The sequence below is a fragment of the Dendrobates tinctorius genome, unplaced genomic scaffold, assembly GCF_039654945.1.
Source record: "Dendrobates tinctorius isolate UK_male_01 unplaced genomic scaffold, ASM3965494v1 ptg000044l, whole genome shotgun sequence".
NCBI lineage: Eukaryota > Metazoa > Chordata > Amphibia > Anura > Dendrobatidae > Dendrobates > Dendrobates tinctorius.
In genome coordinates, this window is record NW_027361712.1 from 13,539,198 (window position 1) to 13,548,922 (window position 9,725).

The 9,725-nt window shown below is 42.8% G+C and overlaps 1 pseudogene; it reads left to right on the plus strand.

Annotated features, from left to right (window-relative positions):
- Positions 1-1,934: 1,934 nt before the first annotated feature.
- On the plus strand, positions 1,935-3,077 carry LOC141089234 (glycerol-3-phosphate dehydrogenase 1-like protein pseudogene; annotated as a pseudogene).
- The last annotated feature ends 6,648 nt before the right edge of the window (positions 3,078-9,725 follow it).

The following is a 9,725-nucleotide window of genomic DNA, read 5'->3' on the forward strand; positions in this document are numbered from 1 at the left end:
ATACTTTATAACACCAGCTTGAAAAATGATTTTAAAATCTGAAATGTTGGTCTACTGAAATGTACAGTAAATGCACTCAATACTTGTTCGGGGCTCCTTTTGCATCTATTACTGCATCAATGCGGCGTGGCGTGGAGGCGATCAGCCTGTGGCACTGTTGAGGTGTTATGGAAGCCCAGGTTGCTTTGATAGCAGTCTTCAGCTCCTCTGCATTGTTGGGTCTGGTGTCTCATCTTCCTCTTGACAATACCCAATAGATTCTCTATGGGGTTAAGGTCAGACGAGTTTGCTCACCAATCAAGCACAGTGATAATTGTTTTTAAACTAGGTATTGGTACTTTTGACAGTGGGGACAAGTGCCAAGTCCTGCTGGAGAATGAATTTTCCATCTCCAAAAAGTTTATTGACAGAGAAGAGCATGAAGTGCTCTATAATATCCTAGTAGACGGCTGAGCTGACTTTGGTCTTGATAAAGCACAGTGGACCTACACCAGCAGATGACATGGCTCCCCAAACCATCACTGATTGTGGAAACTTCACACTAGACCTCAAGCCGCTTGGATTGTGTGCCTCTCCACTCTTCCTCCAGCTTTTGGGACCTTGATTTCCAAATGAAATGCAAAATTTACTTTAATCTGAAAGCAACACCTTGGACCACTGAGCAACAGTCCAGTTCTTTTTCCCCTTGGCCCAGGTAAGATGCTTTTGGCGTTGTCTGTTGGTGTTAGGGCTGGCGGAACGCACCAAATAATAAAATGATAGTAAGGTGCGTTGGCAGCCCGGGGTCCACCGTGCAGGGGTGGTAAACTGCTGCTTAGTCATGGCGGATGTATATAGCGGTATGCAAAAGGTCACTCGCAGGTTAACATCACCTGGTGTGAACAGGAGTGGACTCTGTAACGTCACAGAGCCGCAGTACCGCAGAACATAAATGCCGGAGCCTGTTAAAACTCACAGCACTCGGCAAGTGAGCGCTCAGTATATGGTCACAGAACTCAGCCCCAAGGACATGAGGTCTGAGTCCCTCTAGACCTACTGAGCGTGCAGCGTTGCACCTGCGGACGCCCCTAATAAACGCTGACTACCGAGGAGTGCAGACTATGTGCACCGTGGCGTACAGACAAAGCTACCGGTGGATGCTGATGCCAGTCTCTGACTCTGCCTCTACCTGGTCCTCAGCCTGAGCGCTAGCAGGCTCGGCTACACAACACATGTGTACCAAGGTTAGGGGTTTCATAATGAGTCATTCACCAGAGACATTCATACATGCATACAACATTCACTCCACATGGTCTATATCTTTATACTAGTGCATGGCTGGGCGGCCATGCTAAGCTTTTATAGTTGCAGGCTTCCGGGACCTTCCTGGTGGTCCAGTCGAGCAGCAACAGGACCTGAGCATGTGACCTCCGACCTCCAATGAGAGGTTGTCCCACGGGCATGCTCAGTAAGAGAAAAGCAGGACTTAGTCCCAGGAGCATCTGCTTTCCGCTGACCCATGCATGGTAGAATAGCTGAGCCTGGAGAAGCAACCAGACACCAAGCATTAGCCTGGGCAAGACGCTGGAACCGACGTCTCCGCTGAGCAGGAACCTCCGCAGCCGCAGAAGAATGGGAGACCGCAGAGGACATGGCTCGAGACTCCCCCTGTGCAGTGAGAGAAACTTGACGCCTAACAATTGGTCATGAGTGGCTTGACACAAGGAATTTGACACTTGTAGCCGTGTCCTGGATACGTCTGTCTGTCGTGGATCTTGATACAATGATTCCAGCAGTAGTCCACTCCTTGTGAATCCCCCCAAAATTTTTGAATGGCTTTTTCTTAATAATACTTTCAAGGCTGCGGTTATTACAGTTGATTGTGCACCTTTTTCTACCACACTTTTTCCGTCCATTCAACTTTCTATTAATATGCAAAACAAGAACGGGGCACGAGGATAACAAGGACAAAGCCTCCAACAAGAAGCCATGGCCGGTCCCCTCAGAGTGTGCATCATAGACTCCAGGAACTGGGGCTCTGCTGTTGCCAAAATAATAGGAAACAATGTGAAAAAACTACAAAAATTTGTCAATATGTGGGTGTTTGAAGAGACCATTAATGGAAGGAAGCTCACTGACATCATAAACACAGATCATGAGAACGTGAAATATCTTCCCGGTCATAAGCTAAAGAAGAACATGGTTGCCATTCCAAACTTAGTTGATGCCGTGAAAGGTGCCGACCTCCTCGTGTTTGTCATTCCTCATCAGTTCATACATAAAATCTGCGAGGAAATCTCTGGAAAAGTCAACTCCACAGCTCTCGGCATAACACTCATCAAGGGTGTAGATGAAGGCCTTCAGGGTCTGAAGTTGATTTCTGACATTATTTGTGAGAAAATGGACATTGACATCAGTGTGTTAATGGGAGCCAACATTGCAAATGAAGTGGGAGTGGAGAAAGTCTGTGAGACCACAATAGGAAGTAAAGTAATTCATCATGGCCTTTTGTTCAAAGAACTTCTACAGACCCCAAACTTCCGTATTACTGTAGTGGACGATGCTGATACTGTGGAACTGTGTGGTGCCTTAAAGAACATTGTGGCTGTAGGTGCTGGCTTTTGTGATGGTCTCAAGTGTGGTGATAACACAAAAGCTGCTGTTATCCGTCTCGGACTCATGGAAATGATTGCATTTGTTAAGATCTTCTGTAAAGGTCAAGTTTCCACTTCTACATTTTTGGAGAGCTGTGGAGTTGCCGATCCCATTACCACTTTCTATGGAGGGCACAATCGAAAAGTGGCCGAGGCATTTGTTAATACTCGGAAGAGTATAGAGGAACTTGAAAAGGAGATGCTGAATGGCCAAAAGGTACAAGGACCTCAGACCTCTGCAGAAGTGTACTGTATCCTACAGCAGAAGGGCTTGGTAGTTCAATTTCCACTTTTTACTGCTGTGTATCGAATCTGCTATGAAGGTAAACCGGTAGAAGAAGTGATTTCCTGCCTGCAGAGCCATCCTGAGCATATGTAGAGCTGATAATGTGTCTATTTTTTTAATACAATTCCTTTGTGCTGCAAATTTTGGAGCCCAGCCTCCTCTAAGAATATGTAAAATCTGAATTGTGGAATCACTGCTACATATTGGCACTAAAGAACCATTTTCCTGTAGACTGTGAGCCCTTGCGGGCAGCGTCCTGTCTCCTTCTGTACTTGTGTGTGTCTTGTATTGCTCATGTTTATTGTACTTGTCTATTCTTACCCCTTTTCACATGTAAAGCGCCATAGAATAAATGGCCCTATAAAAATGTATAATAATAATATGCTTGGATACAGCACTTTGTGAACAACCAGCTTCTTTAGCAATGACCTGGTGTGTCAGTCACTGCCTTCTGGACATCTGTCAAGTCAGCAGTCTTCCCCATGATTGTGTAGCCTACTGAAACAGACTAAGGGACCTTTTTAAACCATTAGGAAGCCTTTGCAGGTGTCTTTTGTTAATTACTCTAATTGACTGAGATAATGACTTTTGGGTTTTCATTGGCTGTAAGCCATAACCATCAACATTAACAGAAATAAACACTTGAAATAGATCACTCTGTAATGACTCTATATAATGAGTTTCACCTTTTGTAGTTAAAAACCTAAATAAATTAACTTTTTGATGATATTCAAGTTTTATTGAGAAGCACTTGTATAATGGCTCCAGTTAATCAAACCTTTTACGCCAGAAAATTGGCATAAAAACCTTTGAAATATCACAGTTTTTGTTTTACGCAGCGCAAGGCTGTGCAAAAATTGTAGCTCTTTTTGTTGTTTTCACCCAATTTTTGCCCAACTTTGACAAAATAGATGGAGCTGGTGTGTCTGGGCATGGAGACCACACTCCTCAAATTCACGACAAGTAGTGGCATTCCTTACATCACAAATCTTACTCCAGTCTCTGTAGTAAGATTTGTGGCAAGGCGCACACGGAGGTGCATGCCACTTCACGCCACTTAAAGGGAGTGTGCCATCACAAAAAATATTTTTCAACAGCTGAAACAATGTAAACTACGAAAAGAAAGGACTCAAATCAGAGACAACTTCATCTATAAGGTACCTGGATGTAAATGTCTTTGTTTTTTTTGTGATACTGACTAATTCTCATATTTTTATGTTTGCAATATTAACCCCTTACTGACATCGGGCGTAATAGTACGCCGATGTCGGTATACCCCGCTTTAATGTGGGCTCCTGCGGTGAGCCCACATATTTTCCGGGACATGTCAGCTGTTTTGAACGTGCCCGTGCCGTCGGTCCCCACACCCACAATGTTGTGATCGGTCAGCATCTCCTGCCTGGTCAGTGCAGGAGCTCAGCGCTGTGGTGGCTGAGTTTCCTGAACTAACAGCCAGGAGCGGCGTCCGTGCCCACCCCTGGCTGTTAACCCCCTGATTGCTGCCATCAGGCGCGATCACAGCATTCAGGGGGGAGGCAGAGGGTCGGGGGCTCCCTCTGCCTTCAGATCGGTGTCCCCGCGATGTAATCGTGGTGCCCGATCTCTGCCATGATGACCCGGGGTCTCAGCAGCTTTCAGCATAGGCATAATACATTGGAATGCTGGTGCATTGCAATGTATTATACCATCAACCAAGGTAAAAAAAAAGTGAAAGTCCCATAAAGGGACTAGGTAAAAAAAACATTTTTTAAAAAAAATCTAAACCAAATATTTAAAAAATAAAAATAATTTTAAAAATCCCCTAATAAATACACATTTTTATGTAAAAAAATAAAATAAACAAAAAAGTACACGTTTGGTATCGCATCCGTAAAAATTCCATCTATAAAAGTGTCACCCTAGTTAATCCCTTCAGTGAATGCCGTAAAAAAAACACACAAAAAGTAGCAAATTAAAAAAAAGTGGAATAAAGCGCAATCAAAAAAAGAACGGAAATAAAATTAGTGTCACTGAAAGCGCCATCTTGTCCCGCAAATAAACAATGCAGCCATACAGCTCCATCAGCAGAAAAATAAAAAAGTTATAGCTCTCAGAATAAAGTGATGCAAAAATAATTATTTTTTCTATAAAATTTTTTATTGTGTAAAAACGCCAAAACATAAAAAAACTATAAAAATGAGGTATTGTTGTAATCGTAGTCACCAGGAGAATAAAGCTGCCTTACCAATTTTACCACACGCGGAACGGAGAAAAAAAACAATTCCAGAATTGCTGGTATTTGTTGACTCCACAAAATCCGGAATAGAATGCGATCATGTGCCCGAAAATGGTACCAATAAAAACGACAGCTTGTCCCGCAAAAAACAAACCCTCACATGGCTGTCGGCCGAGATGTGGAAAAATTATAGCTCTCAAAATATGGCGATGCAAAAACTTCTTACAAAAAATTCTTACAAAAAAAAGCGTCTTTTAGGCTGTGTGCCCACGATGCGATTTTTAAGCGTTTTTGCCGCAATTTTCGGTGCGAAAACGTTTAAAAATCGTGTACAGAACACACCCCATGCATTCCTATGGCATTCCGCACATGCTGTGCTTTTTTCCGCGGCGGAATCGCATCATGGAAAAAATCGTAGCATGATCATTCTTTTGTGCGGAATCGCAAAGAATTGCCACGATTCCGCACCCATAGGAATGCATGAGAATCGCTTACTTCCCGCATGTGGCTATGCCCACCATGCCGGAAGTTAAGCGTCTCATGTGCGGTTGGTACCCACGGTGTGGAGGAGAGGAGACTGTCCTCCAGGCCCTGGGTACCATACCCCTGTAAAAAAAAGAATAAAAAATAAAAAATCGGGGTATATTTACCTTCCAACGTCCCGCGCTGCCATCCCGGGCCACAGCGTTCCCAGTAATGCCTTGCGGCAAGGTCCTGTGATGACGTAGTCTCGCGTGACTCTAGCGGTCTCGCGAGATCGCTATAGTAAGGCGAGACCAACGTCATCACAGGTCTCGCAAGGCATCGCTGGGAACGCTGAGGCCCGGGATGGCAGCGCGGGACGTCGGAAGGTAAATATACCCCGATTTTTTATTTTTTTATCATTTTTCACATTCTATCTTTTACTATTGAGGCCGCATAGGCGGCCTCAATAGTAAAAAGCTGCTCACACTCGTCAAACACTATGTTTGACGAGTGTGACCAACCTGTCAATCACTTTCCAAGCGATGCTTCAAATCGCTTGGAAAGTGCTTGAGAAAATCGCGGCAAAATCGCAAACAGAATCGCAGTGAAATCGCGCGGAAAAAAACGCGCGATTTCTGGGTAGGAGTCCGGTTTTCAGTGTGCGTTTTAAAACGCAACGTGGGCACATAGCCTAAGTGTGTGACAGAAGCTAAACATAATAAAAGGATATTGGTATCTCTGTAGTCACACCGACCCGAAGAATAAAGTCACCTAATCACTAATACCGCACGAGGAATGGTGTAAAAAATAAAACCAATTCACCTTTTGTAGATTTGTTCATTCTGCCTCCCAAAGATCGCAGTAAGGCGATCACAGTGGTTTACCCCCACATATGGGGTATCAGCGTACTCAGGACAAATTGAGCAACAGCTTTTGGGGTTCGGTTTCTCCTGTTACCCTTGGGAAAATAAAAATTTTGGGGAAAAAATATCATTTTTGTGGAAAAAAATGATTTTTTTTATTTTCACGGCTCTATGATATAAACTTCTGTGAAGCACTTGGGGGTTCAAAGTTCCTTGGGGGGGTCTAGTTTCCAAAATGGGGTCACTTGTGGGGGGTTCTACTATTTAGGCACATCAGGGGCTCTGCAAACGCAACATGATGCCCGCAGACCATTCCATCGAAGTGTGCATTCCAAAATGGAGCTCCTTCCCTTCCAAGCTCTGCCATGCCCCCAAACAGTGGTTCCACCCCACATATGGGGTATAAGCGTACTCAGGACAAATTGCACAACAACTTTTGTGGTCCTATTTCTCCAGTTACCTTTGTGAAAATAAAAATTTGGGGGCAAAAAGATCATTTTTGTTGAAAAAAAATTGATTTTCTAATTTTACGGCTCTACATTATAAACTCTTGTGAAGCCCTTGGGGGTTCAAAGTGCTCACCACACATTTAGATAAGGTCCTTGGGGGGTCTAGTTTCCAAAATAGGGTCACTTGTGGGGGGTTTCCACTGTTTAGGTACATCAGGGCCTCTCCAAATGCGACATGACGTCCGCTCTCGATTCCAGCCAATTTGACATTCAAAGCCTCAAATGATGCTCCTTCCCTTCTGAGCACTGCCGTACGCTTAAAGATTTGTCTTCCTGCACACATGGGGTATCAGTGTACTCAGGAGAAATTGCACAACAAATATTGTGGTTCATTTACTCCTGGTACCCTTGACCAAATAAAAAAAAAATTGTGTCCGAAGTAAAATTTTTGGGGAAAAAAGTTAAGTGTTCATTTTTCCCTTCCACATTGATTCAATTCTTGTGAAGTAACTGAAGGGTTAATAAACTCCTTGAATGTGGGGTGCAGTTTATAGAATGGTTTCACTTTTAGGTATTTTCTGTTATATTGACCCCTCAAACTCACTTGATGTGGTCCCTAAAAGAATGGTTTTGTAAATTTTGTTGGAAAAATGAGAAATGGCTGGTCAACTTTTAACCCTTATATCATCCTAACAAAAAAAATTATGTTTTCAAAATTGTGCTGATGATAAGTTGACATGTGGGAAATGTTATTTATTAACTTTTTTGTGTGACACCACTCTGATTTAAGGGTACAAAAATTTAAAGTTTGAAAATTGCAAAAATTGTAAAAATTTTCACCAAATTTCTTTTTTTTCATAAATAAACGCAAGTTATATTGAAGAAATTTTGCCACTAACTTGAAGTACAATTTGTGATAAGAAACCAGTCTCAGAATCAGTGGGATACGTTGAAGCGTTCCAAAGATATAACTTCATGAAGTGACAGTGGTCGGAATTGTAAAAATTGTACCAAATTGGCTCTGTCACTAAGGGGTTAAAAGGGTTGTCCAAGTTTGTGCTGAGTCTGCAGTCATTCTGTGTGACTGCAGACGTCTGAATTTTCACAGTGCGCACTGCACGCTGTCAGGATTTTCTAGTGCTGGCGATTTGCATGTTGTGCCGACTACACATCCGTAGCCTCACTCAATGAAAATGAATTGATAGAAACATTGATACACTTCTGGACTGGAGTAACATTGCTGTCAACTGATCATGAATTAGGCTGGTGTTACCACAACGCCGTCTCGTCCTACATTGGTGGAGCTGGCATGAACTGGCTTGAAAACAACAAAACTTGCAAAATTTTTGTGCCATCCTATGTTGTGCCAAAATGTTATGCCTTTAACACTTTAATGATTCAGCACCTTCATACTTAAATGCCCATTTAAAATTCCGTACCATTCCCTTTTTAAAGCCACTTCCTTTTTAACTTTTTCAATTTTTACTTCTGATGATGTTCCATTTCAGATTCATAGATTGCACTATCATGTTTCAAATGGGATGTTATCCCTGGGCAGCCAGTGCTTTTCCCACTTCTTTCTGCCACCACCATTAAACAGAATGTCATCAGTGACATTCATTTCAGGGGCTGGACATGTCTCTGGACATGTCATCTCTACTGACTATGTGCCCATCGGCAATTCCGACACATGCGTGGTATCAGGGCTTTGGAGTCGGAGTCATTGAGTTGGTGTCCATTTTGGTGGTGTCCGTATAAAATGGACCGACTCCTAAAATATATAATAAATTGGGCACAGTGGTACTATGCAGGATGTGAGTGTGGATGTTATGAAATGTCCTATAAATGTCTGCTCTGTTCCTGATCTGAGGATCAGGGCTTTTAGTTGAGATGAATCTGTGCTGCACTTTATGTACATGCTCAGTAGTGACCTGTGCTGTGGAGGTCAGAGCTCTGGGAAATTGAGAAGTTGGTGTCAGGAGTGAAGGAAATTGAGGAGCCGGAGATTTGGCTTTCCGACTCCACAGCTCAGCTTGGTATGCTCTGTATCCTAATCTCTCTGTCAGTGTCCGCAGTGCACGCCTTCACCAGCTTGTTGGGTCGCAGTACCAAACATGTTTCAGTTGTCAATTTCAACTCATGCTCGGTATATTCTTCATCCCCCTTCACCAGGTTGTAGGGTCACAGTTTCTGAGCATCTGGCCATTGTCACTTCTGACAAAAGCTTAATAGCTTTTATGGTCTTGCAATGTTCTCTTTGTTTCATTGCTGCTGTTGCAGGCAGTGCACTCACTCGCTGATATCTTTGCGTATTACAGAGCATTCGCTTGTTTGTCAATACTGACCCATACTCTGTGTGTTCTGTGTCCTCTGTTGTCCTGTGGTATCACTCCCTTAGCCACTGACTGGTTATTTTTACTGGGCAAGTAGGTCTTGATGACATCGGCACATGCCCAATAGAAATAGTAAAGTGAAGGGGATGGAAACCTGGCTACCAGGCTCATGATCACCATTACACAATCATTTCTGTGTAGCCAAACAAATTACTGAAAACACATCATGGCTTTTTATTAGTCAATTAGTAAAAGGAAGAAGAAGAAAAAAGGAAAATAAAGGTAGTTACCATACATCAACCTGTTTATGTGAAAGTTTTTAAAATGCAATGGAAAAATGTCAAACATTCACCTTCTGATTTGTGTACTATGTTCTGTTGTTAATAAAATATGGTTGTTGTTATTATTATTATTTATTTTTTAGAGCACCATTGATTCCATAGTGCTGCATAGTACTGTCACCCTGTGACGGTCTTCAGTA